Below are 19,242 nucleotides of genomic sequence, written 5' to 3'. Positions count from 1 at the left end.
ACGCCCGAGGGCCACTTTGAGTATTTGGTGATGCCTTTTGGTCTTTCTAATGCCCCTTCAGTCTTCCAGTCCTTTATGCATGATATTTTCCGCGATTTTTTGGATAAATTTATGATAGTGTATCTGGATGATATTCTGATTTTTTCGGATGACTGGGACTCTCATGTCCAGCAAGTTAAGAGGGTTTTTCAGGTTTTGCGGTCTAATTCTCTGTGTGTCAAGGGTTCTAAGTGCGTATTTGGGGTTCAGAGAATTTCCTTTTTGGGATATATTTTTTCTCCCTCTTCCATTGAGATGGATCCTGTCAAGGTTCAAGCTATTTGTGATTGGACGCAGCCCTCTTCTCTTAAAAGTCTTCAGAAATTTTTGGGCTTTGCCAACTTTTATCGTCGATTTATTTCTGGTTTTTCGGATGTCGTTAAGCCATTGACCGATTTGACTAGACAGGGTGCTGATGTTGCTAATTGGTCCCCTGATGCTGTGGAGGCCTTTCAGGAGCTTAAGCGCCGTTTTTCTTCTGCCCCTGTGTTGCGTCAGCCTGATGTGGCTCTTCCTTTTCAGGTTGAGGTCGACGCTTCTGAGATCGGAGCTGGGGCAGTGTTGTCGCAGAAAAGTTCTGACTGCTCCGTGATGAGGCCTTGTGCCTTCTTTTCCCGTAAATTTTCGCCCGCTGAGCGGAATTATGATGTTGGGAATCGGGAGCTTTTGGCCATGAAGTGGGCGTTTGAGGAGTGGCGCCATTGGCTTGAGGGGGCCAGACATCAGGTGGTGGTATTGACTGACCACAAAAATTTGATTTATCTTGAGACCGCCAGGCGCCTGAATCCTAGACAGGCGCGCTGGTCATTATTTTTTTCTCGGTTTAATTTTGTGGTGTCATACCTACCGGGTTCTAAGAATGTTAAGGCGGATGCCCTTTCTAGGAGTTTTGAGCCTGATTCACCCGGCAACTCTGAGCCCACAGGTATCCTTAAGGATGGAGTTATTTTGTCAGCCGTTTCTCCAGACCTGCGGCGGGCCTTGCAGGAGTTTCAGGCGGATAGACCGGATCGTTGTCCGCCTGATAGGCTGTTTGTTCCTGATGATTGGACCAGTAGAGTCATCTCTGAGGTGCATTCTTCTGCATTGGCAGGTCATCCTGGAATTTTTGGTACCAGGGATTTGGTGGCAAGATCCTTCTGGTGGCCTTCCCTGTCACGAGATGTGCGAGGCTTTGTGCAGTCTTGTGACGTTTGTGCTCGGGCCAAGCCTTGTTGTTCTCGGGCTAGTGGATTATTGTTGCCCTTGCCTATTCCTAAGAGGCCTTGGACGCACATCTCGATGGATTTTATTTCAGATCTGCCTGTTTCCCAGAAGATGTCTGTCATCTGGGTGGTGTGTGACCGTTTTTCTAAGATGGTCCATTTGGTTCCCCTGCCCAAATTGCCTTCTTCTTCCGAGTTGGTTCCCCTGTTTTTTCAAAATGTTGTTCGTTTGCATGGTATTCCTGAGAATATCGTTTCTGACAGAGGAACCCAATTTGTGTCTAGATTTTGGCGGGCATTCTGTGCTAGGATGGGCATAGATTTGTCTTTTTCGTCTGCTTTTCACCCTCAGACTAATGGCCAGACCGAGCGGACTAATCAGACCCTGGAGACATATCTGAGGTGTTTTGTGTCTGCTGACCAGGATGATTGGGTTGCTTTTTTGCCATTGGCGGAGTTCGCCCTCAATAATCGGGCCAGCTCTGCCACCTTGGTGTCCCCGTTTTTCTGTAATTCGGGGTTCCATCCTCGATTTTCCTCCGGTCAGGTGGAATCCTCGGATTGTCCTGGAGTGGATGCGGTGGTGGAGAGATTGCATCATATCTGGGGGCAGGTGATGGACAATTTGAAGTTGTCCCAGGAGAAGACTCAGCTTTTTGCCAACCGTCACCGTCGTGTTGGTCCTCGGCTTTGTGTTGGAGATTTGGTGTGGTTGTCTTCTCGTTTTGTCCCTATGAGGGTCTCATCTCCTAAGTTTAAGCCTCGGTTCATCGGTCCGTATAAAATATTGGAGATTCTTAACCCTGTTTCCTTCCGTTTAGACCTCCCTGCATCCTTTTCTATTCATAACGTTTTTCATCGGTCGTTATTGCGCAGGTATGAGGCACCGGTTGTGCCTTCCGTTGAGCCTCCTGCTCCGGTGTTGGTTGAGGGTGAGTTGGAGTACGTTGTGGAGAAAATCCTAGACTCCCGTGTTTCCAGACGGAGACTCCAGTATCTGGTCAAGTGGAAGGGATACGGCCAGGAGGATAATTCTTGGGTCACTGCATCTGATGTTCATGCCTCCGATCTGGTTCGTGCCTTTCATAGGGCCCATCCTGATCGCCCTGGTGGTTCTGGTGAGGGTTCGGTGCCCCCTCCTTGAGGGGGGGGTACTGTTGTGAATTTGGATTCTGGGCTCCCCCGGTGGCTACTGGTGGAATTGAACTTGTGTCATCATCTTCCCTGTTCACCTGTTCTCATCAGATCTGGGTGTCGCTATATAACCTGGCTTCTCTGTTAGTTGCTTGCCGGTCAACAATGTTATCAGAAGCCTCTCTGTGCTTGTTCCTGCTCCCAGACATCTACTAGATAAGTTGGACTTTCGTCCTTGTTTGTTTTTGTTTTTTGGTTCCAGTTCACAGCTGCAGTTTCGTTACTGTGTCTGGAAAGCTCTTGTTGATCAGGAATTGCCACTCTGGTATTATGAGTTAATGCCAGAGTCCTAAAGTAATTTCGGGATGGTGTTTTGTTAGGGTTTTCTACTGACCATGAAAGTGTGCTTTCTGTCTTCTGCTATCTAGAAAGCGGACCTCAAATTTGCTAAAACTATTTTCCTGCTGCGTTTGTTATTTCATCTAAAATCACCGCCAATATATGTGGGGGGCCTCTGTCTCCTTTTTGGGCATTTCTCTAGAGGTGAGTCAGGTCTTATATTTCCCTCTGCTAGCATTATTTAGTTCTCCGGCCGGCGCTGGGCATATAGGGATAAAAAGTAGGACATGCTACCTGGCTACTTCTAGTTGTGCGGTAGGTTTAGTTCATGGTCAGTACAGTTACCATCTTCCAAGAGCTTGTTCCTATATAGGCTTATGCTAGTTCTCTGGCCATGGAGAACATGACAGGGAAAATACAAACGTAGAAATGAAACAGGTTTAGCAAATGAGGCCCGCTAACACTAGATAGACAGAAAATAGATAGGAATCTGTGCGGTCAGTACAAAAACTATCAAAAATAAACCACGCAGAGAATACAAGAACCCCCACACCGACTCACGATGTGAGGGGCGCACTCTGCACCCCAGAACTAACCAGCAAGCAAAAAATCACATAAAAGCAAGCTGGACTGAACTCATCATATACTGAGAAACGTTTTCAAGGAAATAATGAGCAAAATGAACAAGCAAACTTAGCTTCTCCAGCAGGAGACTGGTCACAAGGAATATTCAGGAGAGCTCAGAATCGGGACTAAATACACCGACAGCAGGCAACAAATGAAGGTCCAGGTGAGTTAAATAGGCCCAGCATAGAAGGAAATGAAGCAGCTGAGCCCAGCCATATCGCTAAAGGCCACCAGAGGGAGCCCAAGAACAAACACACAGTACCACTCATGACCACAGGAGGGAGCCCGAGAACGGAATTCACAACAGTACCCCCCCCTTGAGGAGGGGTCACCGAACCCTCACCAGAGCTCCCAGGCCGATCAGGACGAGCCGAATGAAAGGCACGAACCAAATCGGCCGCATGGACATCGGAGGCGACAACCCAGGAATTATCCTCCTGACCATAGCCCTTCCATTTAACTAAGTACTGAAGCTTCCGTCTCGAAATACGAGAATCCAAGATCTTCTCCACCACATACTCCAACTCCCCCTCGACCAAGACAGGAGCAGGAGGATCAACAGAAGGGACCACAGGCACCACATATCTCCGCAACAATGACCTATGGAACACATTATGAATGGCAAACGATGATGGGAGGTCCAAACGAAATGACACAGGGTTGAGGATTTCCAAAATCTTATAAGGACTGATGAAACGAGGCTTGAACTTAGGAGAGGAAACCTTCATTGGGACATAACGAGAAGACAACCACACCAAATCCCCCACACAAAGTCGGGGACCCACACAGCGACGGCGGTTAGCAAAGCGCTGAGCCTTCTCTTGGGACAACGTCAAATTGTCCACCACATGGTTCCAAATCTGCTGCAACCTATCCACCACAGAATCCACCCCAGGACAGTCAGAGGGCTCAACCTGACCCGAGGAAAAACAAGGATGAAAACCAGAATTGCAAAAGAAAGGTGAAACCAAAGTAGCAGAACTAGCCCGATTATTGAGGGCGAACTCAGCCAATGGCAAAAAAGTCACCCAATCATCCTGATCAGCAGAAACAAAACATCTCAAATAAGTTTCCAAGGTCTGATTAGTTCGTTCGGTTTGGCCATTCGTCTGAGGATGGAAGGCCGACGAAAAAGACAATTCAATGCCCATCTTAGCACAAAAGGACCGCCAAAATCTGGACACAAACTGGGATCCTCTGTCAGACACAATGTTCTCCGGAATACCATGTAAACGAACCACATTCTGAAAAAACAGTGGCACCAAATCGGAGGAGGAAGGCAGCTTAGGCAAAGGTACCAAATGGACCATTTTAGAAAAACGATCACAAACCACCCAGATGACAGACATCCTCTGAGAGACAGGAAGATCCGAAATAAAATCCGTGGAAATATGCGTCCAAGGCCTCTTCGGGACAGGCAAAGGCAAAAGCAATCCACTGGCACGAGAACAGCAAGGCTTGGCCCGAGCACAAATCCCACAGGACTGCACAAAGGAACGCACATCCCGCGACAAGGAAGGCCACCAAAAGGACCTCGCCACCAAATCCCTGGTACCAAAAATCCCAGGATGACCCGCCAACACCGAAGAATGAACCTCGGAAATAACTCTACTGGTCCATCTGTCCGGGACAAACAGTCTCTCCGGTGGACAACGGTCAGGTCTATTGGCCTGAAACTCCTGCAACACCCGTCGCAGATCAGGAGAGATGGCAGACAAAATCACCCCCTCTTTGAGGACACCAGTCGGTTCAGAAACTTCCGGGGAGTCAGGTACAAAACTCCTAGAAAGGACATCAGCCTTCACGTTTTTCGAACCCGGAAGATATGAAACCACGAAATTGAAACGAGAGAAAAACAGCGACCATCGAGCCTGTCTCGGATTCAACCGTTTGGCAGACTCGAGATAAGTCAAATTCTTGTGATCCGTCAAGACCACCACACGATGCTTGGCTCCCTCAAGCCAATGTCGCCACTCCTCAAATGCCCACTTCATTGCCAACAACTCACGATTACCAACATCATAATTCCGCTCGGCAGGCGAAAACTTTCTTGAAAAGAAAGCACATGGTCTCATCACAGAGCCATCAGAGCTTCTCTGCGACAAGACAGCCCCTGCTCCAATCTCAGAAGCATCAACCTCGACCTGAAAGGGAAGAGTGACATCGGGCTGGCGCAAGACAGGAGCCGAAGAAAATCGACGTTTCAGCTCCTGAAAGGCCTCCACGGCCGCAGAAGACCAATTCGTCACATCAGAACCCTTCTTGGTCAAATCCGTCAAAGGCTTAACCACACTAGAAAAATTAGTGATGAAGCGACGGTAAAAATTAGCAAAACCCAAGAACTTCTGAAGACTCTTCACAGATGTAGGTTGAGTCCAGTCATAAATAGCCTGGACCTTGACTGGATCCATCTCAATAGTAGAAGGAGAAAAAATAAAGCCCAAAAAGGAAACCTTCTGGACTCCGAAGAGACATTTAGAGCCCTTCACAAACAAGGCATTGGCACGCAGGACCTGAAATACCATCCTGACCTGCTTCACATGAGACTCCCAATCATCAGAAAAGACCAAAATATCATCCAGGTACACAATCATAAATTTATCCAGATACTCTCGGAAGATGTCATGCATGAAGGACTGAAACACAGAGGGGGCATTAGAAAGCCCAAAAGGCATCACCAAGTACTCAAAATGGCCTTCGGGCGTATTAAATGCTGTTTTCCATTCATCGCCCTGCTTTATGCGCACAAGATTATACGCTCCTCGAAGATCTATCTTGGTGAACCAACTAGCCCCCCTAATCTGGGCAAACAGATCGGACAACAGTGGCAAGGGGTACTGAAATTTGACCGTGATGTTATTTAGAAGGCGATAATCAATACAGGGTCTCAGAGAACCATCCTTCTTGGCCACAAAAAAGAACCCCGCACCCAAAGGGGACGAGGACGGGCGAATATGCCCCTTCTCCAAGGACTCCTTTATATAACTCCGCATAGCGGCATGTTCTGGTACAGATAAATTAAAAAGTCGTCCCTTAGGGAACTTACTACCAGGAATCAGATTTATAGCACAATCACAATCCCTATGAGGAGGTAGGGCACTGGATTTGGGCTCATCAAATACATCTTGGTAGTCCGACAAAAATTCAGGGACTTCAGAAGGAGTAGAAGAAGCAATTGACACCAAAGGAGCATTGCCATGAATTCCCTGGCAACCCCAACTTGACACAGACATTGCTTTCCAATCCAGGACTGGATTATGAGCCTGCAGCCATGGCAGACCCAACACTACAACATCATGCAAATTATGTAGCACAAGAAAGCGAATCACCTCCTGATGTGCAGGAGCCATGCACATGGTCACTTGGGTCCAGTACTGAGGTTTATTCTTGGCCAATGGCGTAGCATCAATTCCCTTTAGTGGGATAGGGAATTGTAAAGGCGCCAAGATAAAACCACAGCGCCTGGCAAATGACAAATCCATCAAATTCAGGGCGGCACCTGAATCCACAAAAGCCATAACTGAGTAGGATGACAGAGAGCAAATCAAAGTAACAGACAAAATGAATTTAGGTTGTACAGTACCAATGGTGACAGACTTGGCGAACCTTTTTGTGCGCCTAGAACACTCTGAGATAACATGAGTAGAATCACCACAGTAAAAGCACAACCCATTCTGACGTCTGTGGTTTTGCCGTTCAACTCTGGTCAGAATCCTGTCGCATTGCATAGGCTCAGGTTTCTGCTCAGAAAATACTGCCAGATGGTGCACAGGTTTGCGCTCCCGCAAACGCCGATCAATCTGAATGGCCAAAGACATTGACTCATTCAGACCTGCAGGCGTGGGGAACCCCACCATAACATCTTTAAGGGCTTCAGAAAGACCCTTTCTGAAAATCGCCGCCAGGGCGCACTCATTCCATTGAGTGAGCACAGACCACTTCCTAAACTTCTGACAGTAAACCTCTGCTTCATCTTGACCCTGAGAGAGAGCCAGCAAAACCTTCTCTGCTTGGTCTACCAGATTTGGTTCCTCATAAAGCACTCCAAGCGCCAGAAAAAACACATCCACATTTAGCAATGCAGGATCTCCTGGCGCCAGAGAGAATGCCCAATCTTGAGGGTCACCACGTAACAAAGAAATAACAATTTTAACTTGCTGAACAGAATCACCAGAGGAGCGAGGTCTCAGAGAAAGGAATAACTTACAATTATTCTTAAAGTTCAAAAACCTAGATCTATCTCCGGAGAACAGCTCAGGAATTGGTATTTTAGGCTCTGACATAGGACTGCAGACTACATAATCCTGAATGCCCTGTACCCTTGCAGTGAGATGATCCACACTAGAAGACAGACTCTGAATGTCCATATCTGCAGCTGAGTTCAGAACCACCCAGAGATTAAGGGGAGGAGAGAGGCTAAACACAGTGCAGAGAAGAGAAAAAAAAAAAAATGACTTCAGGATTTCTGTTCTCCATCTTCTGCTGCATTAACACTTTGTGGCCTGCTGTACTGTTATGATCCGGTGGTAGGATCTCAAAACTGACCTGATACATATAACCAGAATGTTAGGACAAGTTCTGGGGATGTGGAAGCTATACTGACCGCAATCCTGATCCTATCCAACACACTAAAGGCAGCCGTGGAGCGTTACCTAAAAACCTAGACGCCTCTTCACAGCCTGAGAAACTGACTGCCCCTAGAGAGAAAGCAAAGACCTCACTTGCCTCAGAGAAATAACCCCAAAGTTATAGACAGCCCCCCACAAATAATAACGGTGAGTTAAGCGGAAAATACAAACGTAGAAATGAAACAGGTTTAGCAAATGAGGCCCGCTAACACTAGATAGGCAGAAAATAGATAGGAATCTGTGCGGTCAGTACAAAAACTATCAAAAATAAACCACGCAGAGAATACAAGAACCCCCACACCAACTCACGATGTGAGGGGCGCACTCTGCACCCCAGAACTAACCAGCAAGCAAAAAATCACATCAAAGCAACTGGACTGAACTCATCATATACTGAGAAACGTTTTCAAGGAAATAATGAGCAAAATTAACAAGCAAACTTAGCTTCTCCAGCAGGAGACTGGTCACAAGGAATATTCAGGAGAGCTCAGAATCGGGACTGAATACACCGACAGCAGGCAACAAATGAAGGTCCAGGTGAGTTAAATAGGCCCAGCATAGAAGGAAATGAAGCAGCTGAGCCCAGCCATATCGCTAAAGGCCACCAGAGGGAGCCCAAGAACAAACTCACACAGTACCACTCATGACCACAGGAGGGAGCCCGAGAACGGAATTCACAACACCATGGAGACCCTGAAGGACAAGGCCTGAAAAACCTTCTATGCTATCAGAAGGAATTTCTACCATCTGAAGCCGCCAGTTAGGATCTGGCTAAAAATCTTCGATGCCATAATCACCCCAATCCTCCTGTATGGCAGTGAAGTCTGGGGCCCTCACACATACCAGACTGGTCAAAGTGGGATTCCACAGAAATATTCCACCTGGAATTCAGAAAACACCTTCTCCAAGTCCATCGGAGCACCACCAACAGTGCATGTTGGGTGAGCTGGGCAGATTCTCAATGCACCTAGAAGTCATGAAGAGGGCGCTGTCCTTCCAGGCTCACCTACAGAGTAGTGACCCAAGCTTCCATCACCGTAAAGCCATGTTACTTATAGGTGGTCCCCACAAACCAGGACCCCCAGAACAGCTCACCCACGCCCAGCCTGACCAAACAGTCAACCAAAACAACCTGAGAAAAGCCAGAATCAGGAAGATGGTAGACGAGGGGCAGGAGAGGTACGTCAGTGACTGGAGGAACAAGATCAGCAGCTCACAGAAACTGACCATATACCAGAGTCTACAGAGATACTACAGACTGGCTCCATATCTGGAGAAACTCTCAGACCCCAGAGACAACCAGATCCTGAGCCGGTTTAGACTCAGTGCCCACAATCTGGCCATCGAGGTCGGCCGACACAGACAGAGCTACAAGCCCAGGGAGGACAGACTGTGCCTACACTGTGACCTGGAGGATGAGACCCATTTCCTGCTACACTGCACCAAATACTCAGCAGTGAGGGACACTCACTTCTGGAGAGTATCCGATCTCTTCCCGGACTCCTGCTCCATGAAGGAGGAAGAGAAAACATATCCTGCTGGAGGAAGAAGAGAGCGCGGTGGAGATAGCAGCGCAGTATGTGAGCGCGTGCAGAGCCGGCTCCAGGTTTCTGAGGGCCCCGGGCGAAAGAGTCTCAGTGGGCCCCCCCTTTAACACGTACCACCATTCATGATGCACAGATACAGCAGAGAAATATAGGTATGGTACAATGCCAGATTTCACTACTTACATGAGTGATAGCTATTGTAAATTCTACAATACTGTACAGCAGAGGGGCTTCATATAAGTCAACCCCTTATATGCCAATTTTTGTGACCTACTCCCCCTTCCTTTATTACCACTAGGCATTTTATTGTCAGCTGAACTTGCTGCAAAGAAAAACTGCATACATTGAATATGACAATTTTTCAATGGAAAACATTTTAAAGTAAACAAAATATTAACGTAGAACAATTGTAAAAGTGCAAAATGGGTAGAATATAGCACAGCCACGTAGCATATAACAGCCACGTAGTATATAGCAGAGCCCACGTAGCATATAACACAGCCCATGTAGTATATAGCACAGCCACGTAGTATATAGCACAGCCACGTAGTATATAGCACAGCCACATAGTATTTAGCACAGCCACGTAGTATATAACACAGCCCACATAGCATATAGCACAGCCACGTAGTATATAGCACAGCCACATTGCATATAACACAGCCCAGGTAGCATATAACACAGCCCACGTAGTATATAGCACAGCCCACGTAGCATATAGCACAGCCCATGTAGCATATAGCACAGCCACGTAGCATATAGCACATCCACGTAGCATATAACACAGCCCACGTAGTATATAACACAGCTCACATAGCATATAGCACAGCCATGTAGTATATAGCACAGCCTGCATCTCTCCCCCTAGAATGGCCCACAGTCCAGTACACTGTTATAGTAAAAAAAACAAAAAACACTCTCCACCTATCCTCGTGCCCACGCTGTGCTGCTCCCTGCTCCTGTCTTAGCGGCTGCACTGCCTGGCACACAGTGAGTGTGCGATTATGTCATTGCGCACCCGCAGTGTCAGAGGCAGAATGGTGCCTCTGACACGGGGAATGGTGGGAGAGGGAGCGTCTGCTGACGTTCTCTCCTCCATCATTGCTTTGAACTGTACCGGCAGACACCGGTATAGTTCAATGCAGCTGCAGCGGGGGAGTCGTCGATGGCGGCAGGCTGGCCCCCCCTGACTCACAGGGGCCCCATAGCGGCTGCGTGATGTGCCACTAGCTGAGGGCCCCTGGGGGAGCAGGGCCCTAGCCTCAGTGTACCGTACCATGAATGGGCCCCCCGTCTCACCAGGGCCCCGGCACTGGCCCGGGTGCTGACACCGGCCCTGAGCGCATGCCATATGCTGAAAGAAAGACAACCATGATATGCCATGGACTTCCTTAGCCCCCCCACCCTGTACCACATCCATCGTTCCTACAGTCCCCACACATTATCCTCACAGTCCCTACTCCCTATTCCCTACTGTACACCTGCTTTGGCAAAACTAATGGTCCTGCCAATAAAGCTTAATTGAATTGAATTGTACAGGGCAGCCAGCAGGAGGAGCACCATGCACTATACACTGCACATGTACAGGGTGGCCAGCAGGGGGAGCACCATGCACTATACATGCTGCACAAGTACAGGGCGGCCAGCAGGGGGAGCACTGTGCACTATATACTGCATATGTTCAGGGCGGCCAGCAGGGGGAGCACTGTGCACTATACTCATCACATGTACATGGCACCATAATAATGCCTCTTTTATGCCTCCAACTAATGTTCATCTCCATAGAGCAGTGATTTTGTCAGGCACAGCAGACTCCGGGCCAGCACAATTAAGTTATGTCATCATGTGTTATGTGCCTCATGGAATCAATGGTGCTATATAAATAAATAATAATAATAATGTGTCCTCAACAGGTCACAGTCCCCTTGCAGGCTGCAATATGTTAGTGGCTGACCTGAGTAAGCACTGGAGAAAGGAGCAAAGGCTTACTGCTGCACTATAGCTGTTAACAGCATCCTGAGGACACAGATACTGTAGGCTATGTGCATAGGGTGCATTTCCACGCGGAAATGGGCCAAAAACGCTATGGAACCCTTATGCAAGCTAATTCAATGACAATCCTGCAGTGCTGTGCACATGATCAGTAATTTCCCTTAAGTATTTGCAGTGCGTTTTTTTTCTGCAGCATGTCAATTTTCACGCAGCAGTGGTGTCCTAAGGGAGATCACTGGAGCTGATCAGCTGATGAACTCTGGTGAACTCTCTCATGGCAGCTCAGTGATACACTGCAGGAGTGATTACCTCCTGTCAGTGAGTTTGTCGCCAGCTGTCTTTGAGAGCAGTCACATCAGTGACTGCTCTCAAAGTCATCAAGATCGTTGTGGGACATTATGGATTATCTTCTCTGCAGACAGGTGAGGAATATCGTGGTTTATTATTTTAGTTTTGTTGCAGGAGACCTCTCACCTGGAAGGGTTGTGCACCCCTGCACAACTCCGGTAGCGGACGTCTCTGTGCACTCCTGCTCTGTTGCTCCGCCACGCGAGTTTGCACTTCGAAGGTCCTCTGTGTAGTGCACGCGCCTTGCACCTTCTAAGCCTGCCCCACGCTGCCCTGATGCACCAATCAGCATCAGGCCAATTGCAGCCTCACAGCCAATCAAAGCACGGAGCTGCACAGCCAATGAGCGGCTGCAGCTCCCAGAGACTGACACTCCCACTACACAGAGGACCTTCAAAGTGCAAACTCGCCTCGGGACCGCTCCTGTGCTGTGCTTCCTGGTCTTGTCATGTGATGCCACTTCACAGGATGTGATGTCACTTCACAGGATGTGATGTCACTTCACAGGATGTGATGTCACTTCAAGTCCTGTTGTCTGGAGATGAACTCTATGCCCCCAGGCTGCTTCAGCCAGACTCCATCAAGGGGAATATCAATGTTTTTTGGTAAAAATATGTATGTGGTCAATTTAAGGAGCGCTATGCTATAGAGGACACTGCAATAGATTAGTTTTAAACCTTTCATTAAACCACTACATGTTTCGGCAGCAGACTGCTGCTTTCCCGAGGTGGATTTTAACCCCTTCCCGACCCATGACGCCACGTAGGCGTCATGAAAACCCGTGCCAATCCGACCCATGACGCCTATGTGGCGTCATGGAATGATCGCGTCCCTGCAGAGCGGGTGAAAGGGTTAACTCCAATTTCACCCGATCTGCAGGGAGAGGGGGAGTGGTACTTCAGCCCAGGGGGGGTGGCTTCACCCCCCCGTGGCTACGATCGCTCTCATTGGCTGTTGAAAGTGAAACTGCCAATCAGAGCGATTTGTAATATTTCACCTAAAAAACTGGTGAAATATTACAATCCAGCCATGGCCGATGCTGCAATATCATCGGCCATGGCTGGAAATCCTGAAGTGACCCCCCCACCCCACCGATCGCCCCCCCAAGCCACCGATCTGTCCCGTAGGCCCCTCCGTCCTGTGCTCCGCTCCCCCGTCCTCCTGTCCGCTCCCCCCGTGCTCCTATGTCACCCCCCGTGCTCCGACGCCCCCCCGTGCCCCGATCTCCCCCCCCTTATACTTACCGAGGCTCCCGATGCCCGTCCACCTCCTCCATGGGCGCCGCCATCTTCCAAAATGGCAGGCGCATGCTCAGTGCGCCCGCCGAATCTGCCGGCCGGCAGATTCATTACAAAGTACATTTTGATCGCTGTGGTAGGTTCTATCAGAGCGATCAAAATAAAAAAAATAATAAATAAACCCCCCCCCCCTTTATCACCCCCATAGGTAGGGACAATAATAAAATAAAGAAAATATTTTTTTTTTCTTTTTCCACTAGGGTTAGGGTTAGAACTAGGGTTAGAACTAGGGGTAGGGTTAGGGTTAGGGGTAGGGTTAGGGTTACGGGTAGGGTTAGGGTTAGGGGTAGGGTTAGGGTTATGGCATGTGCACACAGTGCGGATTTGGCTGCGGATCCGCAGCAGATTGGCCGCGGATCCGCAGCGGATTGGCCGCGGATCTGCAGCGGATTGGCCGCGGATCCGCAGCGGATTGGCCGCTGCGAATTCGTAGCAGTTTTCCATCAGGTTTACAGTACCATGTACACCTATGGAAAACCAAATCCGCTGTGCCCATGGTGTGGAAAATTCCGTGCAGAAACGCTGCGTTGTATTTTCCGCAGCATGTCAATTCTTTGTGCGGATTCCGCAGCGTTTTACACCTGTTCCTCAATAGGAATCCGCAGGTGAAATCCGCACCAAAAAACACTGGAAATCTGCTGTAAATCCGCAGGTAAAACGCAGTGCCTTTTACCTGCAGATTTTTCAAAAATGGTTCGGAAAAATCTCACACGAATCCGCAACGTGGGCACATAGCCTTAGGGTTAGGGTTGGAATTAGAGTTAGGGTTGGAATTAGGGCTAGGGTTGGAAATAGGGTTAAGATTAGGCTTGTGGTTAGGGTTACGGATAGGGTTAGGGGTGTGTTGGGGTTACAGTTGTGGTTAGGGTTGGGATTAGGGTTAGGGTTGGGATTAGGGTTAGGATTAGGGTTGGAATTAGGGTTACGGGTGTGTTGCGGTTAGGGTTGTGGTTAGGGGTGGGTTGGGGTTAGGGTTGTGATTAGGGTTATGGCTACAGTTGGGATTAGGATTAGGGGTGTGTTGGGGTTAGTGTTGAAGTTAGAATTGAGGGGTTTCCACTGTTTAGGCACATCAGGGGTCTCCAAACGCAACATGGCGCCACCATTGATTCCAGCCAATCTTGCGTTCAAAAAGTCAAATGGTGCTCCCTCCCTTCCAAGCCCCGACGTGCGCCCAAACAGTGGTTTACCCCCACATTTGGGGTACCAGCGTACTCAGGACAAACTGGGCAACAACTGTTGGGGTCCAATTTCTCCTGTTACCCTTGCAAAAATAAAAAATTACTTGCTAAAACATAATTTTTGAGGAAAGAACAATTTTTTTTTATATTTTATTTTCACGGCTCTGCGTTATAAACTTCTGTGAAGAACTTGGGGGTTAAAAGTGCTCACCACACATCTAGATAAGTTCCTTTGGGGGTCTAGTTTCCAAAATGGGGTCACTTGTGGGGTGTTTCTACTGTTTAGGCACATCAGGGGCTCTGCAAATGCAACGTGATGCCCGCAGACCATTCCATCAAAGTCTGCATTTCAAATGTCACTACTTCCCTTCCGAGCCCTGACGTGTGCCCAAGCAGTGGTTTACCCCCACATATGGGGTACCAGCCCACTCACAACAAACTGGGCAACAAATATTGGGGCCCAATTTCTCCTGTTACCCTTGTGAAAATAAAAAATTGCTTGCTAAAACATCTTTTTTGAGGAAAGAAAAATGATTTTTTATTTTCACGGCTCTGCGTTGCAAACTTCTGTGAAGCACTTGGGGGACGAACATGCTCACCACACATCTAGATAAGTTCCTTGGGGGGTCTAGTTTCCAAAATGGGGTCACTTGTGGGGGGTTTCTACTGTTTAAGCATATCAGGGGCTCTGCAAACGTAACATGATGCCCGCAGACCATTCCATCAAAGTCTGCATTCCAAAACGTCACTACTTCCCTTCTGAGCCCCGGCATGTGCCCAAACAGTGGTTTACCCCCATATATGTTGTATCAGCGTACTCAGGAGAAACTGGACAACAACTTTTGGGTCCAATTTCTCCTGTTACTCTTGCAAAAATAAAAAATTCTGGGCTAAAAAAATATTTTTGAGGAAAGGAAACACATTTATTATTTTCATGGCTCTGCATTATAAACTTCTGTGAAGCACTTGGGAGTTCAAAGTGCTCACCACACATCTAGATAAGTTCCCTTGGGGGTCTAGTTTCCAAAATGGAGTCACTTGTGGGGAGTTCCTACTGTTTAGGCACATCAGGGGCTCTGCAAAAGCAACCTGACGCCCGCAGAGCATTCCATCAAAGTCTGCATTCCAAAACGTCACTACTTCCCTTCCGAGCCCCGGCATGTGCCCAAACAGTGGTTTACCCCCACATATGGGGTATCAGCGTACTCAGGAGAAACTGGACAACAACTTTTGGGGTCCAATTTCTCCTGTTACCCTTGGAAAAATAAAAAATTGTGGGCTAAAAAATCATTTTTGAGAAAAGAAAAATTATTTTTAATTTTCATGGCTCTGCGTTATAAACTTCTGTGAAGCACTTGGGGGTTCAAAGTGCTCACCACACATCTAGATTAGTTCCTTGGGAGGTCTAGTTTCCAAAATGGGGTCACTTGTGCGGGAGCTCCAATGTTTAGGCACACAGGGGCTCTCCAAACGCGACATGGTGTCCGCTAATGATTGGAGCTAATTTTCCATTCAAAAAGCCAAATGGCGTGCCTTCCCTTCCGAGCCCTGCCGTGCGCCCAAACAGTGGTTTACCCCCACATATGGGGTATCATCGTACTCAGGACAAACTGGACAACAACATTTGGGGTCCAATTTCTCCTATTACCCTTGGGAGAATAAAAAATTCTGGGCTACAAATCATTTTTGAGGAAAGAAAAATTATTTTTTATTTTCACGGCTCTGCGTTATAAACTTCTGTAAAGCACCTGGGGGTTATAAGTGCTCACTATGCATCTAGATAAATTCCTTGGGGGGTCTAGTTTCCAAAATGGGGTCACTTGTAGGGGATCTCCAATGTTTAGGCACACAGGGGCTCTCCAAACGCGACATGGTGTCCGCTAACGATTGGAGCTAATTTTCCATTCAAAAAGTCAAATGGCACGCCTCCCCTTCCGAGCCTTGCCGTGCACCCAAACAGTGGTTTACCCCCACATATGAGGTATCGGCGTACTCAGGAGAAATTGCCCAACAAATTTTAGGATCCATTTTATCCTGTTGCCCATGTGAAAATGAAAGAATTGAGGCTAAAAGAAATTTTGTGTGAAAAAAAGTACTTTTTCATTTTTGCGGATCAATTTGTGAAGCACCTGGGGGTTTAAAGTGCTCACTATGTTTCTAGATAAGGTCCTTGGGGGGTCTAGTTTCCAAAATGGGGTCACTTGTGGAGGAGCTCCAATGTTTAGGCACACAGGGGCTTTCCAAACGCGACATGGTGTCCGCTAACGATGGAGATAATTTTTCATTCAAAAAGTCAAATGGCGCTCCTTCCCTTCCGAGCCTTACGATGTGCCCAAACAGTGGTTTACCCCCACATGTGAGGTATCGGTGTACTCAGGAGAAATTGCCCAACAAAATTTAGGATCCATTTTATCCTGTTGCCCATGTGAAAATGAAAAAATTAAGGCTAAAATAATTTTTTTGTGAAAAAAAAGTACTTTTTCATTTTTACGGATCAATTTGTGAAGCACCTGGGGGTTTAAAGTGCTCACTATGCTTCTAGATAAGTTCCTTGGGGGGTCTAGTTTCCAAAATGGGGTCACTTGTGGGGGAGCTCCAATGTTTAGGCACACGGGGGCTCTCCAAACGCGACATGGTGTCCGCTAAAGATTGGAGCCAATTTTTCATTCAAAAAGTCAAATGGCGCTCCTTCCCTTCCGAGCCCTGCCGTGCGCCCAAACAGTGGTTTACCCCCACATATGAGGTATCAGCGTACTCAGGACAAATTGGACAACAATGACCGTGGTCCAGTTTCTCCTTTTACCCTTGGGAAAATAAAAAAATTGTTGCTAAAAGATAATTTTTGTGACTAAAAAGTTAAATGTTCATTTTTTACTTCCATGTTGCTTCTGCTGCTGTGAAACACCTGAAGGGTTAATAAACTTCTTGAATGTGGTTTTGAGCACCTTGAGGGGTGCAGTTTTTAGAATGGTGTCACTTTTGGGTATTTTCAGCCATATAGAACCCTCAAAATGACTTCAAATGTGAGGTGGTCCCTAAAAAAAATGGTTTTGTAAATTTTGTTGTAAAAATGAGAAATCACTGGTCAAATTTTAACCCTTATAACTTCCTAGCAAAAAAAAAATTTGTTTCCAAAATTGTGCTGATGTAAAGTAGACATGTGGGAAACGTTATTTATTAACTATTTTGTGTCACATAACTCTCTGGTTTAACAGAATAAAAATTCAAAATGTGAAAATTGCGAAATTTTCAAAATTTTCGCCAAATTTCCGTTTTTTTCACAAATAAACTCAGAAATTATCGACCTAAATTTACCACTAACATGAAGCCCAATATGTCACGAAAAAAAAATCTCAGAATCGCTAGGATCCGTTGAAGCGTTCCTGAGTTATTACCTCATAAAGGGACACTGGTCAGAATTGCAAAAAACGGCAAGGTCATTAAGGCCAAAATAGGCTGGGTCATGAAGGGGTTAATCTGATCATTGCCTATACGTAGCAGAGCCGATCAGACAACTGTAGCTTCTAGTCTCCCATGGAGATTATTGAAGCATACAAAAAGTAAAAAGCAAATGTTTTTAAAAATATATAAAAAAAAAAGTTCAAAATGCCCCCCCTTTCGCCCCATTCAAAATAAAACAATAAAAAAATAAAACAGACATATTTGGTGTCGCCGCACTCAGAATTGCCCGTTCTATCAATATAAAAAAGAATTAACCCGATTGCTAACCGGGGTAACGAGAAAAAAGTAAAAACGCCAGAATTATGCTTTTCTGGTCACCACTACATTGCAATAAAATGCAATAACGGGCAATCAAAAAAATTTATCTGCACCAAAATGGTATAATTAAAAACAGGCATGCAAAAAAATAAGCCCTCACCCAACCACAGATCACGAAAAATGAAGACGCTACGGGTATTGGAAAATGGCGTGCTTTTTTTTTTTTACCAAAGTTTGAATTTTTTTTCACCACTTAAATAAAAAAGAACCTAGACATGTTTGGTGTCTAACTCGATATGACCTGGAGAATCATAATGGCAGGAGAGTTTTAGCATTTAGTGAACATGGTAAAAAAAAAAAAAGTTTTTTGCAATTTCACCGCACTTGGATTTTTTCCCCGTTTTCTAGTGCATGACATGGTAAAACCAATGGGGTCGATGAAAAGTGCAAATCGTTCCGCAAAAAACAAGTCCTGACATAGCCATATTAACGGAAAAATAAAAAAGTTATGGCTCTGAGAAGAAGAGGAGCAAACAATTAAAATCCAAAAGCAAAAATTCCTCTGGTTGTTAAGGGGTTAACAAAGCTATACATGTGCTGAATACAGAGTCATTTATAAAACCATAGACCAATAGGAACACAGATGATCAATCACGTGATAAAGTGTCATAAAAAAAAAAGCACCACATGGAACTGGGCATGGAAAATGCACATAAGTGAATAATGATAACACCATTACAAAAATATGTGATCAGCAACAACAACAAAAAACTTTTTTTCAATTGTTTTTTCTTTTTTTTAACATTTTTAAATTGCATGCAAACAAAGCAAAGTGTATAACATTAATAATGAAACATTATTTCCTGTTTTAGATTTTAACCATTTGGATAACGTGTCAAGATTTAGCATCCAATATGCCTCCCTGTCCAAGAGACTTTTTCGTTGTCACCACTCCTGGGATTTGCAGCTACTCACTCTATTCCAAGAATTTAGTGTTTTTGTTGTGCTGTGAAATAAAGTGGATGCATGGCAGATGGTACGATTTGTGTTGGAGGTGCTGTATATGTCTGCGAGATGTTCTGATAAACGTTTTTTCAGTTTGCGTATCATGCACCCCACATACAGTTTATTACAAAGGGTACATTTTATAGCAAACTACATGATCACTTTTGTAATTGATTTAT

This window comes from Ranitomeya variabilis, chromosome 4 (assembly GCF_051348905.1).
Source record: "Ranitomeya variabilis isolate aRanVar5 chromosome 4, aRanVar5.hap1, whole genome shotgun sequence".
NCBI classification, from domain to species: Eukaryota; Metazoa; Chordata; class Amphibia; order Anura; family Dendrobatidae; genus Ranitomeya; species Ranitomeya variabilis.
This window is presented reverse-complemented; position numbering follows the sequence as displayed.